The sequence below is a fragment of the Rhinolophus sinicus genome, linkage group LG02 (genome assembly GCF_036562045.2).
Source record: "Rhinolophus sinicus isolate RSC01 linkage group LG02, ASM3656204v1, whole genome shotgun sequence".
Lineage (NCBI taxonomy): Eukaryota > Metazoa > Chordata > Mammalia > Chiroptera > Rhinolophidae > Rhinolophus > Rhinolophus sinicus.
In genome coordinates this window covers 32,522,485-32,550,272 of record NC_133752.1, presented here as the reverse complement: position 1 = coordinate 32,550,272, position 27,788 = coordinate 32,522,485, and the positions used below count along the sequence as shown (strand labels likewise).

The window sequence follows — 27,788 nt, the reverse complement described above, 5'->3', positions numbered from 1 at the left end:
CATCCCAGAAAAAGTACTCCATACCTCACTGCTGAATATCACTACAGTCACCTTCGAAGTACTCCCCTTGGGAAGCTATGCATTGACACCAGAGCCTAGTCCACCCTTCAAAGCAATTTTGCAACTCTTTTTCTGGAATGGCCATCAGAGCTGTCATCGTATTACACTTGATGTCCTGAATATCATCAAAATGTCTTCCTTTCAATATTTCCTTTATCTTCAGGTAAAGAAAGAAGCCATCGGAGATCAGATCAGGTGAGTTGGGAAGGTGTTCCAATACAGTTATTTATTTACTGGCTAAAAACTCCCTCATAGACAGTGCCATGTGAGCTGGTGCATTGTCATGATGCAAGAGCCATGAATTGTTGGCAAAAAGTTCTGGTTATCTAATTTTTTCATGGAGCCTTTTCAGTACTTCCAAATAGTAAACATGGTTAACTGTTTGTCCAGTTGGTGCAAATTCATCATGAATAATCCCTCTGATATCAAAACAGGTTAACAACATCCTTGCAACAAGTTCACGAACATAATTGTCACAGCTTCATAGCTTCCTTCCCACTCCCTCAGACTGATAAATGACTGATAATTTAACTAAATCCATTCAGATGAGCACCTGAAGGAAGAGTCGAATCATAGTCAAGTAAATACTAACAATATTAGGGAAACAGGACACTAGGACAGATCTGTTCAGTAATGAGCACATAAGGAGAAGCATACAAAATGGCAAAAAGAAGTCAGCTAGCATCCGCATTATCTTCAGGGAAATTAAAGAAAATTAATGAGACAAGAGATAGGGACAGAGTACAGAAGACTAGATATAAAAAGAACACCAACATTAAGGAAAAAAACAAATAATGGTATGGTAGCATTTTAAATGGCATTAGAAGCAACAAAGATCAATTTCACCTACAGAAACTAAACTCAAAGAATCTTTCAGAATTATATAAAAAGGATAACAACCAATGAAGTAGATAAATATACAAAAAAACACAACAACAACAACAGACCAGATATCTAATATAGTAGTAACGAGTACTCATTTAATCAGTGTTTTTGGACATCTTTTGACCTGGCGTAAAACAAAATATACTAGTATGTAGAAAGGTATTAGAAGAAAACTTTACTAAACTCAGAAAAAATTCAAGCATATAAACAGGGCTCACAATATACTAAGAAAAATAATTTAAAATAACCCCAAACTGTGTTACATTAAGGTGAAATACTGGGGGAGGGAGATAAAAAGAAAAATGTGGCTGGTCCTGGGCATTTTTGTGAGCATATTAGATGACAGGAAACAATGGGACAATTTGTAGGAAAATTTCAAAGGAAAAATTGTGAGCCAAAAATTCTATACTAAAATGACCTTGCTTGCATGTAAAGGCAAAAACATTCTCAGATATATTTTCTTTCAATTTTTGTTCACCACTCTTGCAATCTTCCTGAAAAAAAAAAGGTACTTAAATATTTCAGTCAACCAACCAACACAGCAAGATACAAATTTCAAAACCAAGTAAGTTGTGATCCAAAAGACTATCAGTCAGGAGGCAAGTCACAGAATACTTATCCAAAATTAGCTCTAAAAATTGATCTTTTGTAGCTTCATATAGTAAGCCCAGGGGTACATGATCGTCGATTTGCTTCAGTGGACTGGTGCAACAATTTCCTTAAAGACCAAGGCATTTTCCATCCAACCATTACTTGCTCTGAGCAGGATGGCTTTCAGCCTCAAAATTTCCACTTCCTGAATATATAGCTGATACCAGGACAGACATAATGCCTCACACACTCACAAGAGACAAGAGGGTAAAAAAGAGAGCTTTCTAATATATGCATCTCTTTTAAATTAAACATTCTTCTTTAGGAGTCACCCAACAATATCTGCTTATATCCAGTTGGTCAGAGCTAGGCCACATGGCTATCTCTAATTGGAAGGCAGAAGCTAGGAAAGTATTTGTCACTTTCAGGCTCTATCATACAGAGATGGTCTCAGAGTAGGAAAGAGGAGAAGTGAATGACTATAGACCAAGAGTATAGAGTCCACCATCATGTAAGCATAGTTAGTTATTCTAAAGTTCTGCTAAAGATTTGTATGTTAGTTCTTGAAAAAATATTTTTTTTTCCTAAAAATGTCTTACATCCAGACAAAACTCAGAATATACTGACAAAAATCAAACAGGGGCTTTGCAGTGGGAAGAAGCTTGTGGAGGTCATAGGAAGTACTAAATTTACAAATAAAATAGTCCCTCCCTCCTCCTCTCTTTTCTTTGTTGATAGGGAGATCATTATACACCAAAATATGCAATGCTTGCCCTTGGAAATGGTTAAGGGACAGGACCAGTGATCTAAAAATATACCAAGAACCCTCCTGTTAGTTCAGTATTTCTCTGACTCCCTACCCTCACTCCTTTCTCAGGAAGCACCAAAACTAAATTAGCACTATTTTAACAAATTCAGACATTGACCTCACACTTTTTGCCAGTGTTATTCACAAATACCACACGCAAGTGAGGAAGTTAAGTCTAGGCCTCACCCATCCACTTTGCCAACTCCAGGGAGAGAAAGAATCAGGAAGAACAGTTGGACAAGAACAGAGCCAACCCAGTAAAACCCTCCGATATGGGGAGAGAGAGGGGATTCACTGACAAAAGGAAACAAACATAGAAGTAGTACAAAAAGGCCTTATGTACCGTTTCTAAACCAGAGGAAGAGGGAAGCTCTGTGAATTGGAATGAACGTTCCAGCTTCAATTACAGATTGTGTCCCATGGGGAAAACAAGGAGATAGTCAGCTGAACTTATACAAAAGTGCCCGAGGAAGGTGAAGGAGGGGACCCATTCAAGCTAAGTTGGCTTTCCATTCTCACCTATGGAAAACTTCTGTTACTCACTCCCCACTCCAACCCCCTACTTGATGGATGGTATTGAAGACTCTTAAATCCATGTTTCTAACTCAACTGTCTATGTCCTTCATCCTGTCCCTCTCTCCTCCCCTGCATCCCCACAAGGGTCCCCTATCCACCATGGAACATCAATTATCTCCTCTAAGTTTCAATCAAGAAAGGAGTTAACAAAAGAAGGGGAAGAGGTGTAAAGAGTGGAGTTGTGGACAGACCCCATGAATTTTGTCCATTATTTCTCAGTCTTTGCCCAATGTGAAATATTTCATCCTAGTTTTTGAGGAGAAGAAGACTTCATACTCCTTTTGTTCAAGTCTCTCTCCTTCTCTCAATTGTCTCTCTTCATTCCCAACAGATGTTCTTCATGACTCATACTCCCGTGAAAACCAATACATTCAATCCTTAATGCCCATAACTATGTCAGGAGAAGTCTTATGCTTTATTGAGTCCCAGAACCATTAAAAGAAGAGCACTTTCTCCAACATTGAAACATAAATAAAAGCTAACCTGTTACATCTCCAGTATTTCCACAAGGCACCACAATCCACAGCTATGGTCACCTGAGCTTTTGGGGGAGGGGAAAGTGGTATGGAACAGGAAAGAAAAAGGAAAGTTGGGTGTGCCTCCAATGAGGATCCATCAAACCTGTAGTTTTAGAGAACCCAAGCAGAAGCCTTGTAGAAAGTGGACCACTTCCCAGCTGGCTCCTATTAAACAGGATAAGTTTCTGGATAAAAACCCTCTTCCTCCTCCTCTCATTGAGCACTTGAAAAACATCTATTTATCCATCAGGAGCCTGACCCAAGGGTTGTTCCTCTCCCTTTCCACCACATGAAAACTCACAATGGGACTGTCCCAAGGGCAGTGCAGGAGTTCAGCCACATCACTGACTACTATGGTCAGCTCCTGCATGAGTTCCGCATTTTTCCCTGCAAACTGCTGCCTCCTGCTGCTTCTCGAAGGTTCTCACCAGCACTGATGGAACAACTCTCCCTCTTTTCTACAACATGCAATGGGACTGGTGCAAGAAAAAAAAAAAAGCTCAAAACTCACCCAAGTATTCCACCTCACGTGTTCCAAGCCTTTATGCCCTGACCTGCCCACACACTCCCCTCTCCCTCCTTACCTGCTGTTAGCTTTGCCAGTTTTCTTTGTTGTCTGCTTCCCATCTGACTGTTTCAGGTTGTTGAGGATGTCAATCTCTGGGGAAAGAGAAAGGAGGGTGCATGGGTACCACAGATAGTAAGGGGCTTTCTCCTGGGAACACTTTCCTTCACCTTCAGATTCTTTTGTGGCGATTCCGTGGTTCCCTGGCATTTGCTCTGGCTGCCACTGCTCCTTCTTCCTCTTCAGCTCATAGTCACACTGCACCTTCTGGCTGAACAGCAACTGTTGGAGGTCATCAAGAGGCCATGACCACCAGGTGACCTGTAAGCTGAACCTGGGCCATCAGAGGCTCCTCATCCCATCCTTCCCCTGTCCTTACATTCTGTTCACTACTGTTCCCATAGCAGGAGCTGTTTTCAAGGATGCAGCCCTGAGAGAGTGATGTGTTGTTCAGACCATCTGGATCATATACGTGACTGAACCTCGTTAAGGCCTCTATGTAAACTTTTAATATTCTGGTGGGAGAGGGCAGAGATCCACTGTCTTCCAGCACGCAAAACAAGCCTCTTAGGTAAGCTCCTTTGGTTGTTAAGCTGCCACCTCTGATCTGGTATGGTTTGCCTCTTCAGTCTCTCCCTGCACTCCATGTACAGGGGCCAGTTTTCAAACCAAGGACAACCATTGCAGTCACTTCCTTTGGGGTATAAGGGGGCTATTAAACAGGAAAGGCACACACAGGACCCCAGAACCTCCAGTTGCGGGAAATAAGTCAACCCCTACACAAGTGGAGAAGACTAGGACCTTCCCTGTACAGTCACGCAAGACCACAGTCATGGGAGGCATGCCATCCTCCCCTGTTCCCTGAAGCAGAGACCCGATGCTCTACCTCTTGCCCAGCCTTTTCCAGGTCACAGCAGTCCCTTGTTCTATTCCTCAAGTACCTGTTATGGGGCCTGCACAGCAGCCATTTTCTGCTCACATATCTGCACCTGGATCTGGAGTGGGGCAAGAAAGGCAGGCCATTGTACTAAGATAGTGTTCTCAGACATTAGTGGCCATCAGCGGTCCCCGAAGGACTTGTTCAGACTGATTGATTGCAAAGCCACTCCCAGAGTTTCTGATCAAGTAGGTCTGGGGAGAGGGCCAAGAATTTGCAATGGTAACAAGCTCCCAGAAGGTATGATGTGCTGGTTCAGAGGGCACAGGTTGAGAACCCCTGCTCCAAGCCCTACCCTGAATACTTCTGCCTTCCCACCTTCCTCCTTCCAGATTCTAAGCACCATTCACTGGAAGGAAGTGACTTTGGACACTTTAACTCCTCTCTGTGCCCAATGTCTTATTCTAAAGCTTCAGGGAGTGATAAGACAATTGCTCACCAGAGGCCATTTTGTGGAGTGGTTGAGAATGCACAGGGTCTAAAGACAGAGCTGGATTCAAGTCCTGCTCCTGCCCTTTAGGAACTATGACCTCAGTAAGTTATTAACTTAAGAGCCTCTGCATACCAAGTGCTCTACACAGAGCCCACATAGAGCATGAGTGTAATCATCATCAGTTATTATCCCGGGAAAAAAATCTTTCCAGACAATGTCTGCTTTCATCAGTTTTCTCCTCATTATGCACTTTCATTCAATTTATCTAACACTCCAGGCAACTTATTATTTTGCAAAAACCCCAGGTGTTTCCAATGTTTGAGGTTTTAGAACACTGTCCACCCCAATGCACCTCCTTCAGCTTCGACAAAGTACCAGAACCCTCCATTCCTTGGAGCCAGGGTGAAGCATCTCACTGGGGTAAACTGGACCTAGTTGAGCCCCAGCAATGGAAAGTGTAGGTGTCTGGAAGTGGGAAAGAAAATAGAGAAATGCTAAGTAGACACAGGGGATGGGAGTCACATGGGGGGTGGGGGGAGGTTATCACTGAGATAAAGGGATTCTACCCACACAGCAGTAAAGCTATGTAAGCCAGGACAGAGCCAGGGAGATGGAAACTAAGTAATAGGTAAGGTCCTTGGCTGTACCTGGGATCAGAGACCCTTCCTCGTGATGCTCCATGATGCTTTCTGAAACTAGGAGGAGCAGGAAGGAGCAGGGTGTGGGGACAGAGCCAGGAATGTAGTTTCCAGGCTCTCGGCCTCAAGTGGAAAGGTGCTGGCTCAGGTAGTAAATGGTCATCAACTGTGATGGGATGGCCATCAGCTGTGGCTAGTTGGCCGTCAGCTGTAACCAGTGAGCCATTAGCCACTAATATAACTGCTGTGGCTATGCTAGCAGAAAAAAAATGGGGGCTAGCAAGAAGGTGGTGGCTGGCATGCGCAGATTGCAGTTATGATGGCGGGTTGCGGACAGTGTGGCTCCTGCTTCCTGTGTCTCCAACCCAGCCGCCAGCGAGAGTATAGTGGTATAACTCCCCTACCTATGGTTCCGTGGGTGTTCCTTTTTGGCCTCACCATATCCTGCATTCTTATGTGGGGAGCAGGAGCTGAGAACCCGCGGGCCACCCTGCATGACAAATGGCGCAGTGAGCAGGTCTCCCGCATGACACAGGGTTTCCTCCAGCTTTCTGCAAACCAACACAAGTCAAAGAAGGGCTGGAGCCTTACCCAAGCATTTCTTCCTTAACTTCAATAACATTCCCTCCTCTCATAATAAGAGTTTTTTAAACCAGAAAACACTTCAGGGATCAAATAGCAAATTTTCTTATTCTACCAATAACGGAAAAGACCCAGTCACACACAATAAGCAGCAAAGCCAGAAATGAACCCAAATGTTTTAATTCCAAGCTCATTTTTTCCATACAGTATTTTCTCACTCTCTAATTCATCTTCTGCCATCTCTAATCTATTTGTTTCCCAGCCAGCTAGCCAAGTAAAAGAATGAATTCTTGCCTACTTTAGCCAGTCTCAAAATGCCCAATTTCCCAGAACAAGTCTTTTTTGAGGCCCACTTGCTTTCTCTTTGGACAGTCTTGGGTTCTTCAAAAAAGAAAGGGAGAAGGAGAGAAAAAAGGAGGAGGGGGAGGGGGAGGGGGAGGAGGAGGAGGAGGAGAAATAGAAACTGAAGAAAATATCAGGAAAGTAGCAAAGTGGCTACTTCATGTCTTCCTACCTTATGAATTCTGAAGATTTTCAGCATGGAGACCCAGGCTCCCAGAGCCAACCTCGTTGCTCACGAGCCCTCAGTCTTGGCTCCACATTCGAACTGCTCGGGGAGGTTTTAAAACTCCCCATGCCCAGACCAATTAAATCAGAATCTCTGAATAGGAAACCCAGACAGCAAGATTGTTAAGGTTTTCCAGGTGATTCTAATGTGTAGATTCACTGCTCTAACAAGCCATATGTTAGTTCCTCTCCCAGGCTCTAAGGCCTATTGGCTGGTGGAAAAGCTTTCTGGGTGGGAAACAGCTGTGTGTGCGAGAGGGTCATTCTTGGGCAGCAATGTAAAAAGTACAGTTAAGCAGCCATCCATTAGAGAATAAAATCACACTTTACTTTTCAAATAAATCTTCTAATTGTATTGGATCAACCTTTCCTTCTCGTCTAGATTTTTTTCTCCTTTTCTGTTCTATAAAATTCTAGAGCTAAAACAATAATGCTGCTGGGATCTGTTCATCATTCGAGGTGGATGTCATGCCTTTTCTTAACAGTCTTCATTGAACCCATGGATCTGAAATAAACTATGCTTGCTCCCCTCCTCTGTCTGCTACGCTGGTTTCCTGATCCACTGGTTCTTCCTCTCCACTCCACCAGACTAGCATTTCCTCACCTAAGGGATCGCATGCATAGATGGAATCTGGGAAGGCTTCATAAGAGAAGCATTTGCCTGGCTATTGTTTATCTCTTACCAACTCAATAAAAGTATAGCTTGGGTGTTATCAGCTGGCTAGAACCTGAATAGCAGAAACGAGTTAAGAAGGCAGCTCATAGGGAGGAGAAAACACAGAGGCAGGAAACCATAACATATGTTTGGAAGCCCATGTCATTATACCAGAAGCATTCAAATATATAGCTGAGCAGTTCTCTTTGATTCCAGGTAAGCAAATTGAACTGTGTTGTACATGTATCTTTATAAATAACTTAGGAGAAGCAACATGCTGTAATGAAAGATAGCAGGACTTGAAGTCGGGTTCAAATCTGGTCTCTGCCACTAACTAGCCCTAGCTATGTCCATGGGGGAAGTTTTTCAACCTCCCTGAGCCTGGGCTTACTCACCTATAAAATAGGGATAATGATATCTACTTCACAGGGTTGTTTTAAAGATTAGTGTTCTTATATGTAAGTACCTAGTGTGGTGAGTGGGAATAATAAGAATTCAATAAATAATTATGGCAATAAGAGGAATAATCATAGCAATTGTATTTGTAGCAGCAGTGATTGTTATGGGACTATATCAACAAGAGAAATAGTTCTCACTTTATTTTGTTTAGTTTTTAGGTTGCTACTTTGGGAAAATTGACATGAATAATATCTATTGGCATGTAACTGAAACTTACAGTTATAAACAAAATTCCTTTAAGGAAGTGCTTTTCATTTCCGGTTTTAAAATACTAGAATGATATGAGAAGGTTTAAGACAACGTTTTTCAGTCCTTAAAGGTCAATCAAATGGTCTCTGGTGTTTTAAGCAATGAGAAAGACAGAGATCAAATGCTATAATGAATACAACATGTAGAAGTGGAGAAATTAGTATAAAACGAAAAAATTGGAAATCAAGAGAAACTTCTTGCTAAATATGTGAAGAAATATCCTATTCTTTAGCAGGATGTTTAGTAAAGCAAATAATGACCCAACACAACCTGGCAAAAAGGTGTATGAAAACTTCCTACTACTTGTCAGTGTATCAGGCAAATTACCAACAAATGCATAAATTATTTTCTAAATCAAAGAAAAGTATTAAATAGCTGTATAGCCTTAGAAATGTTTCTTAATCTCTCTGCTCATCTGTTTCCTCATCAGTAAAGTCGGGACAATAATAAATGAGAGGTTATTGTTATGTGTGTGGAAGTGATAACTGGGAGAACACATAAAACACTTAATATAGTGCCTATTATTTTGTTGCTGTGGTCTATCCTTTTTATCTCTGCGGCCAGGATTAAAGCGATTTCGTAGAGGGATCTGAAGACATATCAGAAAATAATAATCTAGCTAATTTCCAATACCTGATCCTGCCACAAGATTAGAGTGGAGTTTCAGGTATGTCACGTGGTCCTGGCATCCTCACTAATTCTCAGATTGTCAAACAGGAATTACTAAACTTAGGGAGGTACTTAACAAGACTTCTAATCAGCCAAGCTAGTTATGTTAAGGAATGAGAGCTCTTATCACCTTTTATGTCTGTTTTTTTTTTTTTCTAAAAGGTTTTGATTAGAATGCTGTGTTACAAAAAGTTTTTAATTTCTAACAATGGGAGATCCTTCCTAATTAGTCACCAAACTAGTCTTGTCATATCTTTGAACAACATTTGATGACTGTAGGAGAAGCTGTTAATGGTAAGAAGCACTCAGAAGAGCCTGCCAGAATGCAGTTTGCCGATGGGGTACTCGTCCTTAGGCAATGACCTCAATAGATTTTGCAAAGGGCGTGGTAACACTTTCTGTTCATTATTTATTTATTCATTGAATATTTCTTAAACACTTAGGAGTGACCAAGTGCTATAACAAGCAACCCTGAAATTCCATTGGTTTTACACTACATGATTTAGGTCTCATAACACAAAGTCGCATCAGACATTTGAATCCCATCAGCAGCTTTCACTCAAGCCATGACAAAATCCCAGATCCTTCCATTCATGACTCTGCCATGTCCTAGGATCTCTTCAGAATCCTCTGCTGGATATTCTACACTCAGCCAGACAACAGCCACAAAGAAGGAAACCTTGGAAAACAGATTGCCTGATCCCTAACAAGCTCAGCTTGGAGTAGATACACATCACTCTGTCCACCATGTGTTGGCAAGAATTAGTTACATGGTCCCAGCTAGACATAAGGGAAGCTGAGGACAGTAGCTAGGTAGCCATTTCCCAGAAAAAAGTGTACCCTGTGGAAGGGGGCCTAAGCTTCTGTGTTGCTCAGCTAACCACCACTGTCCTAAGCACCTAGGTGTTGGGGATAGATTGACTTAAAGAGAAAAAAAACTTTGTTTTATATCACTCTCATCATAGACTTACAGTCTAGTTCATTCTTACTCTAATTAGGAGTTCCCTCCTAATGACGCAGTGTGCTGAATAGTCTTTTATCAACTTTATTCTCATCCCCGTGTAGATTGTGGAACTATATGTCCCAATATCCAGTATCAGTCAGGGTTAGATTCTGCCAGTGAGGCATTCACAAGGATTTGAAGAGAAGCCATTTTTCTCAGCAGCAGCAGCTGCTTGCAGGCAGATGAGATCATGGTTGGCAGCACTGCTTGGCTTTCAGTGCTTCTCCCAGGAATCACCTGCTATATGCAGGCAGCTGAGATAATCAGCAGAAACTTCCAGTGGCTCCAGCCATCCTCCTGAGAATAACCCTCTTCAGTACTCCATGCAACTAGGATCATTCATTGATAGTGGCTCTCCTGCGATCCTGCACTTTCAAATGGGCTGAAGAATAATCTTCCAGACTTTTTCTCCCTCAGCAACTTCAATGCTCTGAATTAATCTTCTTCCTAACCCCAATACTACAGTGATTTCTGTTTTCTGACAAAACTTGAACAAAGTCAGGACTAAAAATTTCAGTACACTTATTCAGTAATTCAAAAACTATTTTTCACTGTCTGATGTATGTCAAGTCTTATGCTAGATGCTAGAGAATACAATTAATGAGCCAAATAAACTTCTGCCTTTATTGTGCTCATTTGTAATAAACTCAGTGAGAAACATATTATGAAACAAAATAAACCAATAAATGTATTTATTCTGAAAAAAATGCTTTAAAGAAAAACTATAGGGTGCTATGAGATAGTCCAACAAGAGGACTTTTTTCAAGAAGGGTAAAATAAGAGTTGGGATGGGTAGACTCCCACCATCGCCATCAAGTTAGAAAGGAAGAAAGGAATAAAGAAAATCAATAGTAATTCAATGCCACGTTGCTAGTCAAAAGAAATTTGACAGAATCCTAGGAAGTATGTGATTAATTAAATGTTGTTAATGCCTCTGAATGTTAATGATACGATGACACATCACAAGAGGTGGGTCACAATTTGTCAAGGTCACAATAAATATCTTTCAGAGAGAAGAAACCCTACTTGTTTTATGTAATAGGACAAAATATTTTATATTAGCTGTATCATTCAAGGATTTGGATCATCAGCAAAATGAAAAAACATTTCACTATAAATACACTTTTTAATACAAGTCAATGTTGGAATTTTAGAGTAAAATTCATTAGAGAAGGAGGATCAAGTAAAGCAGAGGAGATAATTGCTCTGAGTAGTTTTCTTGCCGGGAAAAGATGGTGCTTATATTCTTCCCACACATTAATTCCATTTGTCAGTCAATGGCTAAAATACTTAATTCATTTTATGTTTTATAAACTAATCAAGATTAAAGAAAGACCATCAACATTCACTATTGGGATGAGTATTGATTGTATGAAAATTATAAGATATAATTATCACATTTCCTTCTTTCTGTATTAATGCTAATGTTAACATAGTTCAAAATAATTAGTTAATACTATATTACGTAGTAGCTTGGAAAAAGAAAAAATCATGGATGGGCAACCATTGGGTTCCATATTAACCACAACTAGAACTTATAAAATATAAAAGTCTGCTTGGCTCTTTCTATATCTTTTCTGCTTTCAGGGATAGGTCTCTTAATTTACCTATTTTCATCCTCTGAATATAATCAAGGAGCTCTCTTATAACCTCTGTCTAGTAGTTCAAAACTCAGCATCTGGCCAGAGTCTAGCTGCCTACCCTATGGTGTTACTGCACAGAACCAGAGCTTCTTTATAAACAAGCTTCCAGGATATACTTATCAGTTCAACAAATACCAGGGGTGCCAAAAAAAAATGTATACAAAAAAAGTAGGACTTGTTATTGGTGTATATTGAGTATTATAATTTTAATACAATTTTTTCCTTTATTAAAATCTGTATACATTTTTGGCACCCTCTGTACTTATTGAACACTTTATGTATGTTGGGCCCTGGAGATATAACTGAAGAGGACATATGATCCCTACCCTAACAGAGTTTGTGAGGGGAGAGGAGATACAAGGAGGAGGTGAGACGAATATGAAAAGATATAAGGGACAACTAATCCAAACTTGACAGATTTGAGTTACCCATAACAAATACCTTCTAACCAAGACCCAAAGGAGGCTGAGGAAGTTATCCTGGCACAGAAAAGAGGCAAAATCTTCCAGCAGAAGGAACAGCATTGAGAAACCTGGAAGTAAGAAAGACCACGTCAGGTGTCCCATTGCAGAAACTGGGAAGAGTTCAGTGTGGCTAGATTTTAAATGACAGCACTGAGTGATATAATAATATATGAGATCAGAGAATTAAGAAGGAGTAGATTTTGCAGGACCTGGTAGACCATGTTAGAGAGTTTGAACTCTAAGAGCAATGTAGAGCCACTGAAGGCTATAAATTAGGGAAATGGTAGAATTAGTTTTCCATTTTGGAAATGTCATTTTGGCTACCATGTGGAGAATGAAAAGGAAGAAGAGGAAGACAGGAGGAGGAAGAGCCCCATAGAAGATTATTGCCATAATTCAAGTAAGAAATTTTGGTATTTTCATTTATGGCAGATCCTCTGGATTTACTGGCTACTATTGAGTTTCATCCAGAATTGGGTTCCTGACTTGCCCCTCACAGGCCTTTCTAAATGTTAAAGTCTTACTCAAAATTAGTCTCAATAGCTGATTTTCTACTGCGTAATACCAAATATACTTGAAAGCAATTGCTTGTCTCTCTGCTGATTGCCTTAACTATGTGTTTTCATCCAGGCCAGACTATATTCACTGACTGAGACCTGCATTTCTTGCCTACTGCAGACCTTTTCCTACATAACTCCTAGTAAACTACTTCCTATTTTCTGATGCTGACCTTTCAATTTGCTGTCATTCCTCTGTGAAGGTCCCTGCTCTCCAAGTCCTTACCATGTTGGCTTACTCTCCCTATGACCTAAACTCCAATTAAAACATTAGCAGTAGCATGGACTCAAAGATGCATCGACATTGATCTTAGAATTTTGAACCTGCCCTGACCTATAGTCCTTAGACTGAAATCTGGTGTCATAGAAATTTGCTAAACCTGTATTTAATAGCTATTTTGACCTAAATAGGCAAATTCATCTTTTAAATATGAGGGCAACTGTAAGTTTACAGGTACATTGATTCATTCATTCAGTAGTCATTGAAGGTCAGCCCTATGCTTAGAATTTGCTGCCTCTCAAAAGGATAAAATTGTCAAATGGCACATAATTCTTCCTTCCAAGAAGTTAAGCTGGTTGGGAAGCCAAAGAATATAAACACTGAACATTTAGCTAATAATATAACATAATTATCTCAAGACGATGAATATTGATTTCATCTGAATGCTTACTATGTGCCAAGCTGTGTGCCAAATGAATGATGTGTCATATATTTTTAATTATTATAATCATCCTGCAAAGCTAGTATTATTATATCATTTTTTAAAGGGAAATAAGACTCAGGGAAGTTAGGTGACTTGCCCAAGATTGTGCAGATAGTAAGTAGTAAAAGTAGATTAAATCCCAAGTCTGTTTTACCACAGGGGATTTGCTTTTTACCTGTATGCTATGGATGCTTGCCTTCTGATGCTCATGAACTGTTTTATATCCTAGTCTAAAACCCATTGTGTTCAATATATATATATATATATATATATATATATATATATATATATATATATATATATATATATATATATATATATTCTGAAAGGGAATATGGTGGGCTGAACAAAGACAAGGATGACAGAAAGCTTTCAACTTTCATGGTAATTCCAATTAATTTGTGGTGGCTGTCTTAAGAGGAGTTATATTAGTTGAAATAACTTATAAAAGTATTCTGAGGCTGTATTTGAGCTCAGTGGGAAAGAACACCATCTTCTATTTGTGATATCTGCCCTGATGTCAGAATGGAGAAGTTGTGATACTTGTACCTTGTTAGTAGCTATCCCTGTGAAAGGGAGTCCACAAAACATGAGCCATACGATCACCTAAAAACAAAAAAGACTCAAATGAATTTTGATATCATATACCTGTCCTGAGCTAGTCTTCCTTTTCTCTTCTCTTCTCTTCTCTTCTTCTCTTCTCTTCTCTTTTCTTCTCTTCTTTCTTTCTTCTATGTGTCACCAGGAAAATGACCTCCAAAATCCACTGGCTGATTTTCCTATAATATTCAGGGTAGGTACTTGGTACTTTAAGGAGAATCAATGACAAGGGAGGTATAATCTTCTTTCTTTTTTTATTATTATTATTTTTATTTTATTTTATTAAATTTATTGGGGTGACAATTATTAGTAAAATTACATAGATTTCAGGTGTACAATTCTGTATTACATCATCTATAAATCCCATTGTGTGTTCATCACCCAGAGTCAGTTCTCCTTCCATCACCATGTATTTGATAATCTCCTTTCTCAGAGAGCTTGCGGCATCCAGAGGAGACACATATGCAGTACAACAGAATACAAGGTTGAAAGCTAACAGATTCAGAAATCCAGGATGTATAAATTGCTGTTGCAAATAAGATGACAGAACCCCCAGATGAGAATAATATGGACCTTAATTGAATTAATTGGGCTTTAAGGAAGGAATATAAATTTAGAAAATATGGAAAGGGCATTTCAGGAGGAAAGTAGAATGGAACAGAAGCTGCAAGATCAAGGTGTGCTTGTCAAACTAGAAGTAGTTCACTATGCATGGAAAGTAAAATCCAAAGTACGAGGTAAGGATGAAAAAATAGGAAGAGTCCAGTGCTAGTGTCTTTCAATTCTACATCTTCACCGTGTCTGTATCCAGCAATCCAGCAAAAAGAAAAAAACTGAAAGAGAACTGTAAGGGAATAACATACCAGATCTGCATTTTCTAACATGGTATCCACTAACTATACATGGTTTTTGAGCACTTAAAATATGCCTAGTGTGCTGAGAAACTGAAATTTTTATTTCACTTAATTTTAATTAATTAAAATTAAAATACTATTTTGTGATGGAAGGAGAACTGACTCTGGTGGTGAACACACAATGTGATATATAGATGATGTATTACAGAATTGTACACTTGAAACCTATGTAATTTTACTAACCATTGTTGCCCCAATAAATTTTAATTTAAAAAACCCATATATTGTATTTGGTTATTGAAAATATTTAAGTAATTGTTTAGAATAAATGTTTAGAATAACTTGGGCATGTGATTTCACTTTTAACCATAAATTTCATGAAATATGAAAACAGATCAAGTAATTTCAATGAAAATTAATATTCGAGTTGAAATGTGCTATAAATGTAAAATACATACTGGGTTTTAAAATTTTCACCCACGCACCAAAGAATGTAAGATATTTCATTAATGGTTACATTGGTTGTATGTTTAATATTTTGAACATTTTTGGGTTAAGTCAAATATATTATTTAAATTAATTTCACCTCATTCTTTATACCTCTTTTAATGCAGTTATTAGAAAATTTAAAATTACATATAAGGCTCACCTCATTTCTGTCAAACAAAGTTGGACCAGACACTACAGAAAATCACAGGGACAGGGGAGTGTAGAGTGGAAGTGAAGCCCAAATTGATATAATTGAATATTTCAGGTAAGTTATTGCTCTAATTCAGTTTTTCTCAGGCATATTTTATTTCCATTATCCTTCCCTAAGGTGCCTTTTTAAACAATTTTTTCCTAGTCACTCCCCCCATGAAATTTGAACACCAAAGATATACTGTGTATCTGCTTATGTATCTTGGCCCTTTGGAGGACCACAAAACATTCTAATATCTAAGATATTTTTGCCCCACCTGTATTTAATAACTTGTCCCTTTGGGGTGGTATTGCTGCCACTGAGAATTTCTGTTTTCAGTGAATTGGGAAGTGTTAAGTGATTAGAGGTCCTAGTGAAGTACAATGTGCCTCAGACAGTGGGAGGCAATGACAAATGGGGCTATGAGTTAAGAGGGAAAGGAGTAAATTGAAAACTAGGAGCTAGAGGTAGTATAGTGAGGATCTGATACCGAGTACGAAGAATCACGATTAGTGCCTCACAATTATCCCACACACTTTTTTTGTCTATACCTTTGGATTATACATGTTTCTTGACAGGTATAAAGATGGGGCAGCATCTAACTCATGAACATGTCAATTGTACAATAACTACATATCATCAACATCAGAGGTGTTGTATATATCACTCATTCCTCCCATACGGATAGATGGCAATTCTATATGCGAGATGAAATGAGGAAGTTAAAAAGTATCTATAGCATGTGATAGCCTCATTTCTAGGTTTTTGGATCTGATAAAGTAAGCACTAGACCACCCACCACTGATTTTTGTCTTCCTCTCCTCTCCACTACTCGTGTACCTGTATTGGATGACAAAATGAGGATAACTGACACTAGAAGAAGATGTACCCCAAAATGCAGGGGAAAGATCATTGGTTGCCATTTTCTGTAAATGGAGATTTATGTAAATAAGATTCAAAGATTTTCCAGGGTTTTGCTACTACCGTACAAGGGCAGAGGTATCCCAGCCAACTGACAAAATAGTCAAGCTTTCTGGTCAAATCTATCCTTGTAGTGAAGATGACTATCACACTTCATGACAATGAAGCATCATTTAACTTAATTTATCCCAACTCAAGCAAGTTCCCAATTTAAATTTGGCTTCACAAAAGGGCCCTTCTATCCAAAAAGACTCCTCAACTGATCAACTGTTTTAAGTTTTCCTGTCAGTCGATAGTGATATTTTTCACTGAAAATTTATTAGCTAGCATTCTAGATTTTAAATAAGTCCATTGTATGCACTTGAAATATAGTATGTTGTAAATCTAAACCAATAAATTCCTCCCACTTTCCACCTGCTCCTCTATTTCCTATCAACATAAATAGCTTCACTATCCTCCCCTATCACCTAAATCAAATGCTGGAAAGTTATCTGAGAATTCTCGCTCTCCTTGGTCCTGCATTAAACCAGTCATTGTGGCCTGTCAGTTCTCTCACATATTTTTCAACACCATTGCTACTACCTGAGTGATTCATCAAGTCTGCCCAGTTTCTATAAAGGTCTCTTTACCACTTATTCTTCCTTCAAATCAATTATTGCCTTACACAGAAACTCTTTCAATTCAGACTGACATAACCAAAATAGCTAAAACCAAAAAAAGGGAATTTATTGACTCAAATAACGAAGAATGGTAAGAGTAGTTCTGGCCTCAATTGCAACTGGGTCTATAGACTCAAGCCTACTTTTGCATTTCTTTTTCCATCCTTCAGCTCTGGTTTTGTTAATATATTGGCCCTCTTCTCACCTACAGCAGGCAGGCTTTCTCCACCTGCTGGGTGTGGCAGACATAGAGATGCACCGGCCACATCCCCCTTCCAGACAGGACTTGCTGCCAGCTGCAGGGAATGCAATAAGCCAACAGCCTCCAGCTGTCAGATGCCTCACCTGCAGAAAGCCACCTCACTTGAGGTCACAGCTTTCCCATGGTGGCATGCATCTAGTGACTTACCGAGGCTGAACAGCCACTTGGGGCCCATGCAGGACCTCAGTGGGCTTTATTCACTCTAGAGATCCCTGCCAGGTTGGCTGAGGCTTTGCCAAACCTGCACCGCAATCCACTATGTATCTTTTCCATTCCTCATACAGGGGTTGAACCCTAATACACACCTGCACCCCAAACTCCATTGCTGTTTGCCTCCAGAGAACCAGCCTGAAATAGTGGGTGACCTGGCCTAAGTGATGGGACTTCACAGCATCCCAGCTCCGTGATGCCAGAATCAGGGCTCAGCCTTCCCTCTAGCTCTGATTAGCATAATCCTGAGGATGGATTCTGATTGGCCCTACTTGGTTCACATATCACTCCCTGGAGTAATTCCTAGGGCCATGGAGTTAGGGACTGTAGTTAATTCCCACCAAGACCGCATGGAAAAAGGAAGGAAGCATTATCTAAAGGAAGGAAAACGTGTGATCTTCCACACATCCAACTGAGAACTCTTTCTAAAATAGAGATCTAAATCTTTTTCCTTTATTTAAACACCATCAACTTTCCCCATTGCCTATAGCAGAATATTGGTGAAAAACATTCATCCTAACACAAAACACTCTAAAGGACACAAATTCAGCAAAACACCCCTCATTTTTGTGGGGCATATTACTTAGGAATGCTTTCTGCATCAAATAGGGTTATATTTTGCATAAGTAGGTATCCAGAGGAACGCAGCTGCTGCCTCTGGTTCAGCTGTTCCAAAGTGTCAAGGCCACCCAACATCCTGGCAGTTCCCATGGCTTTTCATTCATGGTTGCAACATGGCTGCCAAGGAGTTACCCATCGTGACCTCATTTAAGGCAGAGCAAAGCAGGCAGGGAGGAGACACAGCGAAGCTTTCCCAAACTCCTCCCCCCCACACACACACACGTACACACAAACTCCACTAGGTTTCTACTAAAGTTTATGGGACAGAAATGAGTCACATGAAAACCCCTAGCTGCAGGAGAAATGACTGAGAAAGTAAGGCTCTGTAGGAGTCAAGGGAGGAGAGGTTGGTATGTAAGCTAGATATAAGTAATGTGAGAACGTGAGAGGGTTAAGAATTGACAATGAAAAGGTTGTAGACTTGTAGGTTCCAATGAGGCAAAGGAATGTTTGGAGTTAGAGTACCAGATGGAGGAAACTAAGATGATAAGAGGTGGTAAGCAGACAGTGGAAAACTTGACATTGAGATTGTGGAGTTACTTGAAGTTACTTGTAATGACAAGGTATAAGGTAGGGGCATAGGAGTCAGGGGCTAAGTGGAAGAGTGAATAGAGAGCAAAATCAATGGAGGAGAGAAGGTCAGAAAGCAAACCAGGAGACAGCTCTGGCTTCACAGCTTTTACAGGCCCAGCGAGTGCCTGCCACAGAACAGACACTGGATAAAGGAATGATAAACTGACTGACTTCCCAGTCAATATTATCTGCAATCTTGATTTCTTTCCTGAGATGGAGACCCTCTTGTCAAAAAGCTGTCACCTGTCCAATGTTTGTTGGTGCCTAATGTCAGCATGCTCAAAGGTCAAATCATAATCCCTCAGTTTTGAGCACCCCATCCCTCTCTCGTGTTCTCTGATTAACTAAATGTACCCACCCTGTTTCCCCAAAAATAAGACCTAGCTGGACAATCAGCTCTAATGCAACTTTTGGAGCAAAAATTAATATAAGACCCAGTATTATATTATATTATTATTATTATTATTATTATTATTATTATTATTATAAAGACCTGGTCCTATGTTATAATAAAATAACACCAGGTCTTATATTAATTTTTGCTCCAAAAGATGCATTAGAGCTGATAGTCTGGCTAGGTCTTATATTCGGGGAAACACAGTAATTATCTCAGCCAGCAATCTAGTTGCCCTTGACTCCTCCTCCCTCTCACTGTCTACCTCTTACCAGTTATAAGGTTCAGTAATTGCTGACTTAGCATTATCTTGTTATTGTTTCTTTTTTTCCTCTGATACTTTGGTCAGACACGCACCATTTCTTAGGAGGAGTTTTGTAGGAATCTTTGAAATAATCTCCCTTATATAGAAATGACTTTTCTTAAAACTTTTTTATATTAAAATTTTCTCAAAAATCTCAAAAGTAACATGTGAACCCCATCTGTGAATCTAGGGAAAGATGTACACGTATGAAGTACCATCTCTTCCTCCTGCCAATGCAATGTGAATAAATTGGTATCCATCTTTCACATATCAATATACATAATTAGTCATTTATAAAATTAATTTTACTGATGTTTGTATTTTACAAAACGGGACAGGTCCGTACACCCTATATCCTAATTTAGAGATTCCTAAAGCCAGTGTCTAACACACTGATGTATCTCAGTAACTTGTGTGTTATGTTTTGATTATTTTGTTACCTTTGCTTATTGTATCCGTTGTTTAATCATATACTTATTTGCCTCTTAGATTCTTTTTTTTTTTTTTTTTTGCCTCTTAGATTCTTAATCATGGCCACTGTCCTCACAGTGCTATATCTTGTTCACTGAATTTCCCCAAAATATACCTTGTCACTCAGTGGCATTTCATTAGAGCTTTTTTTTTTTCAGTTTTCAGTTTTTATTTTTATTGATGTATAATTGACATATAATACTATATTAGTTTCACATTCATGATTCAATATTTGTATATACTGTGAAATGATCACAAGTCTAGTTAACATTTTTCATCATACATAGTTTTTTCTTGTATTGAAAACTCTTAAGATTTACTCTCAAAAACTTTTAAATATTCAATATAGTATTATTAACTAGAGTCACCATGCTGTATGTTACATCATCATGACATTTAGTTTATAAATAAAATTCACCCATTTCACCCACCTCCTGCCCCCTATCTCCAGCAGGATTGTTTTTTTTGGGGGAAAGGGTTTTTTTTTTGTTTTGTTTTGTTTTAGATTTCACATATAAGATCATGCATTATTTGTCTTTCTCTGACTTACTTCGTTTAGCATAATTCCCTCAAGTTTCATCCATATTCTTGCAAATAGCAGGATTTCCTTCCTGTTATGGTTGAATAATACGTCATTGTATACATACACACACATGCATTATTTGTTTTTCTCTGCCTTATTTCACTTAGCATAATTCCCTCAAGGTCCATCCATACTGTTGCAAATAGCAGGATTTCCTTCCTTTTTATGGTTGAATAATATTTCATTGTATATACACACATCACACTTTCTTTATCCATTCATGCATCGAAGAAACGCACATTGTTTCCATGTCTTGGCTATTGTGAGCAATGCTACAATGAACATGGAGGTACAGATATCTTTTTGAGTTAGTGTTTTCATTTTTTTCAGGTAAATACCTAGAAGAGGAATTTCTGGATCATATGGTAGTTCTACTTTTAAATTTTTTGAGGAATTTCCATACTATTTTCCATAGTGGCTGTACTTATTTACATTCCTACCAACAGTAAAAAAGTGTTCCTTTTTTTCCATATCCTCAGCAACACCTGTTATTCTTGGTCTTTTTGATAGCAGGTTTGAGGTGATATTTCACTGTGGTTTTGATTTGCATTTTCCTGATGACTAGTGACATAGAACATTTTTCATGTACCTGTATGTCCTCTTTGGAAAAAAATGTCTATTCGGATCCTCCACCCATTTTTAAATCAGATTCTTTTTGTTATTCAGTTGTATGACTTGTTTATATATTTTGGGTATTAACCCCTTACCAGATATATAATTTCCAAATATTTTTTTTCTCATCCAGTAAGTTACCTTTTAATTTTGTTGATATTAATAGTTTCCTTTGCTGTAAAGAAGCTTTTTAGTTTGACAGTCCCACATTTTTATTTTATTAGAACTTCCATAAGAAGGCATTTTAATTGAACAAAAGGTGGAGTCACAGAGAGCAGCTCAGCATTCTCACTCCTGCAGCTTCTCTGTTCTCTGCTGTGACCTGTGGAGAGTAACCTTTACTATAAACTCCTCATAGTTATGAGAATTATAAATTATCTGTGAATGGTTTCTTTTTTGAGACATAGTTTTAAATAATTGGACAATAGTTTTATGTGGTCAGCAGTTCAAGCAACTAGTGTTAATATTTTTGCTGAGTTTAACTCTATTTTCAGAAATACGTTTATTCTGTTAAGTATATCTTGCTCTAAGGCAGCTAAGACAGGTTTCTTCAATATTTCACAAATAAAGGCCCTTGTTTTCTTCCTTTATCAACTAACATGGAGAATATTTTGTTTTCTTGGCAGGCTGTAATGAGAAATAAAGAGTTTTTGGATCTCCTGGCATCATTCCTTATAAATGATAAATGATCCCTGAACTATTTTCTGAAGAAATAGGGTATGCAGAGTAGGCGTTCCTGGACTAGAGACACTTCTTTTATTGCAAATTAATATAGAACAAAAGATGGGAAATGAGACATTCGGACAGGGATTAAGACTTTTAAAAACAGGGATTCGGTGGAAATTGTATTGTTTCACTATGTGATATATCATATAAATCCCCTATACAGAAAAGAGTTAACACAGTTGACCTGACTTCTATCCTTTGAAAGTCTTACTTACAAGGTTGACCCTTGGATTATGTCTGAGAACTTGGATTTGGGGATGGAGGGTTCCCACTTTTTCTAGAACTGATTAAACTGTTCCCCTGTTCCTAAACTGTGCAAAAGATGTGGTTTATCCTGAATATCTGCTTTCCTTCTGAGAGTCTGGAATTTGGGTGCTAGGCAGAGGGTGCCTCCATGACCAGCCTCCAACAAAAACCCCAGCCACTGAGTTTTCAAGACACTTCCCTGGTTGGGAAAAGCCAGCATTCAGTTGTCACAACTTGTTGTTGGGAGAATTAAGGGCACAATCTGTGAGTCCACTAGGAGAGATGCTTTTTGCTTGCACCTGATTTGCCCCAGACTTAACCCCATGTGCCTTTTCCTTTGGCTGATTTTGCTTTGTGCCTTTTGCTATAATAAATCCTAGCCATGAGTACGACTACCTATTTGGGTCTTATGAGCTCCTCTATCAAATCAACAAACCTGGGAGTGACTGTGGAGCCATTCAACATAGCACCTATTGACTTTTACAAAAAATATTTCGTTTATAACACTTCTATTGGGTTTTCACTCTGTGCCCAAGTATTTTTTAAACATTGGTAACATAATAATGAATAAGATACATTCTGTATTAAGAAGCCTATGTTCCAGTGGTGTGGTTCTCATTCAAGGTTGATTTTTGTCTCCCAGGAATATTTGGCAGTGTCTGGGGATAGTTTTGTTTTGTACTACGGGGACAGTGCTAATGGCATCAAGCTAGGGATTTTGTTAAATATATTACAATATAAACAGAACAGCTCCCCCCCCACAAACACACACACTAAAGAATGTCAATAGTATCAAAGTTAAGAAACCCTGATCTAGTGGGAGAAACACATAAATAGATATTTTTATTAGAATGTAAAAATTGCCTATTGACTTTCTTTCTTCCAGGGGTACTGCCCTCTGTCCCACCTTGGCCACTCATTGTCACAACTAGGGTCCCCTACCTATAGTCTTTTCACTTTCTTTCAACCCTCACAATCTCACATGTCCCCTGATGAAGTTAAATACCATAGTCAATTAAGATAACCATTCCATTTTATATCCCACTATACCCCCATATCTAGCTCTCTTTGTAGACCTCACTTGGCCAATCATAATACTATGAAACCCAAGTCTGTGCCTATTCCAGACCCACAATGCAGCTGACATTGACTGGTTTTACTTTAAATTAGTGATCACTAACCATCAACTGGGTCCTAAATGCTGCCTTGCCATCAAGTCTCTGCAGTCCCTTCATCCTCTCATTTAACAATTTCATAACTTGTCCTTTTTCCTCAAATTTCCTGTATCCCCTATCCTTTGTGTACTCCCTAGTTTCTCAGGCCATTTCATTTCCCTGACAAAATAAAAACATTCAGAAGAGAACACAGGCTATCATGGCCACAGCTACCCATTTACACTAACTGGTGCCAATACTCTGTGTTCTTCCCAATACAAAGGATGAATTCCATTTATCAACCAGTTCTAACCCCTTCCCACACGCTTAAGGACGTCCCTCTAGAAACTCTATCCCTTTTTTCCTTCATTATCATTGTCCCCTCCCATTTTTTTATTAAAGTTTATTGGGGTGACAAGTGTTAGTAAAGTCACATAGGTTTCAGGTGTATAGTTCTGTCATACATCATCTATACCTCACATTGTGTGTTCACCACCCAGAGTCAGTCCTCCTTCCATCACCATATATTTGATCCCTTTTACCCTTTTTTACTGCATCTTTCCTACCAACATATTAATGTTATTTTCACTGTCTTAAAAACTTTTCCTCTGCTGACCCCATGCCTTCCACTACTCACTGCCCCATTTCCCTCCTTTTCTTCATAGCAAAACTGCTCACAGTAGTTGTTTGTATTTGTTACTTTGAGTTTTCATTCTTCTATTCTTTCCTGAGCCAATTCAGGCTTTTACCAGCACTATTCGCCAACACCTGCTCTTGTCATCTTCATATTATGCTGAAATGGGAAGTCATCTTCTCATAAGTCAGACAGAGGAGGGGAGCTTAGGGCCCTCCCTGAGCTCCAGGACTATGCTGACGCTTCTTTGCTAACCTGACTCTGCTCTTTCTTCCATGGAATGCATAGTCCCTCTCAATGCTCTGAATCATGACTTCACTTTTACATCCCCATGCTATGGTAATCGCTTTGTTTTCTTAGTGGCTCTGAGCTCAATTCCAATGAAAAGTAATCCAATTGGCCAGTTCATATTTTCAGGCCAGGATACATCATATAATATCTACCAGGCTATAGCCTATAGCTGATTTGGTTCAGGCCTATAGTGCCAATCCAAACAGTGGCCACACCTAGGGAAAACCAGCCCATCATGGCTTCTTTGAGTTGGCAGTTAAGGGGAGGCAGCTTTATCAAAGAGAGAGCACTGAGCATTGCAGACAATGTGACATAGCCAGTGCTGTGGCACTCAGTAAATTTTCAATTATTTCCTCCCTCTCCAATGGCTTGGATCACATACTGCCTTATAACATAGTAATCCATGTATACCACACGTGGCACCTGTGAAATGTAAGTGCTTCCATTCCAAGACTGTGTTTTACGTATCACCATATCTTTCAGCCCATTGATATCTTCAGCTTGATAAAGTCACCTTCAGGTCATATAAAAGGAAGATTTACACCATGAGGGCCTTTGGGCCTGAAGTGTGTTTTCCCACTTCTGACCACACTTCATTCTGTCCTCAAGACTGACTGTCTCTTCTTCTGATGCTACCTCCTCCTAGCCTCTATACTAGACTGAAAATTAGGGGTTTGGGGGAGAGTTTAGAGACTCTTGTATTTACTGCTCTGTCCCCAGAGCATTGCTCCATAGCCTAGCCCATCGTAGATGATTGGCAAATGTTAAGTGAATGAATAGCAGCTCATCATTGGTCCATCCCTTTGTCTCCATGTTTATTGCTCCCTGGCTAGCCCTTTGTGATACAACATCTTCTACTTATGGTAGCTTTGTCTACTTATTATAGTCTTTCCCACCTTTTTTCCTTACCTTGTCCCCAAATCCATGTTGGAAAGCCTGGCAAGATAAACTGCATTGAAAAAAAGAGGCATGCAATATATTTTTAGCAAATAAATGATCTTCCTGGACATGTAGCCCACGACCGTATAGGCCCAGAGCTATAAATATGGCTATCTGCTTTTCCTAAGCCCCCCATTACCATGCACAGTAGAAAAGAAATAAGTCCATTTAATAATAATGTAAATGTTACTACTAATAAAGAGCTACATTACAGCCAAATTGCATAGCTTTTACAGGATAGGGAAATTTTACTATGGTTCTATGTTCAAGTGTTTATTGTTCAGGTAGAGATTTGGGGCTAATATGGTCTCCAAATCATTTTTTCTTCTTTCTTTTACCTGTTAATACCCATATTTTGGAAACTTCACAGATCATTAGCTTCCTTACTAGAGGAAGAGAAATATTAACAGAAAAGAAACTAAAATTCAAATTGATTAACTGAGTTGTTTGCCCAGAACGCTGATAGTTTTTAAAAAAAATAAAGATGGGGAGAAAAAAATTGGCAGAAGAGGCAGAAGGCTGAAATCAGTTGATTAGAAAGGAAGTGTGAAACCTGACCCATGGAATTCCTTTCTAGTCTTCTCTGTATGGTAGGTCAGTTTTTCTGGCCAAGGGGAATACATATTCTCAGTGTGGAGCATTTCACATGTGTGAGAGAATCAGGACTGGGGGGAGATGGAATGGAAATGAGCCAGAAGAGTGAATTACACACATGTTTTGAGTTGAAGCTGCTCCTGGCAAGCTTTAAATTATGACACAAGTCATTTATAACAGCGAACGTAATTGGTAGAGGAATTTCTGTGTTAATCATCAGGAGACAGATTCAATAAAATACATTAAAAAAAAAATCAGTGCCAGCTTATATAAGATCCTCCCTCCCTTCCCAGATCAATTATTGGCTATTCTCTGTTGATGACTGAGAAATGAAGCAACTTCATTATCTGTTTTTCCATTGAAGAAAATCACGTAGCTTTGATTCAAGCACACCCATACAAGCTATTCAGGAGGTGTGTGGCTGCCACGTAGATTTCCGAGAATCAAATAAAATGACAAGATAAAACATCATTTTAGCTCTTATTTGAGAAGACTAAATCCTGTTTTAATACAAAACACATTTTTTTTGCTGTCCAGTTACTGTATTAAACTGAACATTTATGTCAAAGAAAATCAGTAAATATTTTTTGTGAAGTGTTGTATTTACGTGAAGTGTGGACTTGCATGAATCATACCAATGCAAATCACAAATATCATCCAAATGGAAAGACTAATCATAAATTTTAAAGTACAAATCAGTTGTTACACATGTTAATTTTCTCTTCCTAGTTCAATGAACTATTTTGTGTTATCATTTGCTGTGACTTCAAATCTAATTTGTAAAATAAAATGGTATCTTTTGGTTATTAAGTAGTCCCTCAAAGAACAGAACATGAGATTTTATTTTCTCCAAATATTCACACAGAAAAAGTAAGAAAGCCTAAATATGGCCTTTTTTTTTTTTTTTTTTTCCTATTTGCTACCCGTTCCAACTGCATTACTGAGGTTAGCTATCAGCTTTTCAGTAATTTTACTGAGATTAAGGTAGGCATCACAGAAAAAGATATGTTGGAGCTGAGCTTTAAAGGGTAGGTAGGGGTTATACAATCTGGGATAGGAAAATAGACAGATGGAACTGTATGAGATGACCAATTTAGTAACTGATAACAATTGATATTTCTCCTCTTGTTTCAGGCCTTGGTGATCTCATACTCATTTGGCAAAGCATGGTGTGGCTTATTGTATGAAGCTGATATCCAGCAATGCCTTCAGTGGTGATGGTACGTGCAGAAATGCACTATCAAGAGCAGTTACAGCAATACTGACATAGATACGCATCTCTATCTTCACTGGCTTGTTACATGGGAAAAAAATGATATGCCAATAAATGCAAATAAATGGTCTGCACAACATGACCTCTACTCTTAAAAAAAAAAAAAAGAATGCACTTTTTATTCTATTCACAACAGGCATTGCAAAATGAGGATTTATTCTTTTTCTGTCACAGAAAAATCTTTCAGTCTTTACTTACCTTCTGAGTAGCATGCAATTGTTGCTAGAGACTGTAGTGTTAGAAAGATAAAAAGGAAGGATACACACAAAAGATAGGCTTTTATTAAAATAATTTTAATAATTTTTAAATAATTTTAGATGGCTAATACTTTCTGTCAACTTAATTACCTAAAGCTTTGTAAAATACTCTTACGAATTTTAAAACCAGTTTTTGAGTCCCACTATTCACCAAGATGGTAGTGATGTAGATGAGAATATATCTATAATTCTTTCTAATCATGATATAAAACACAGAAATCCTAAAGAAAAAGACTGGCATATTTGACTACATAAAACCACAGTACTTTTATATGAAAAGATGCTATAACAAAGGTATAACACATATAAATTGGGAGAACATACTCTCAACATGCTTGGCAGAGGGTAAATATCACTTTACATAGAAA

The 27,788-nt window shown here is 38.7% G+C and overlaps 1 long non-coding RNA gene across 1 annotated transcript; it reads left to right on the top strand.

Moving 5' to 3' along the window:
• Positions 1 to 115: 115 nt before the first annotated feature.
• LOC109451023 (uncharacterized) lies at positions 116 to 27,319 on the top strand. The gene is made up of 4 exons (XR_012493157.1): positions 116 to 255; positions 4,408 to 4,574; positions 15,632 to 15,771; positions 27,025 to 27,319. It is a non-coding gene; the product is annotated as an uncharacterized LOC109451023 (long non-coding RNA).
• Positions 27,320 to 27,788: the final 469 nt, after the last annotated feature.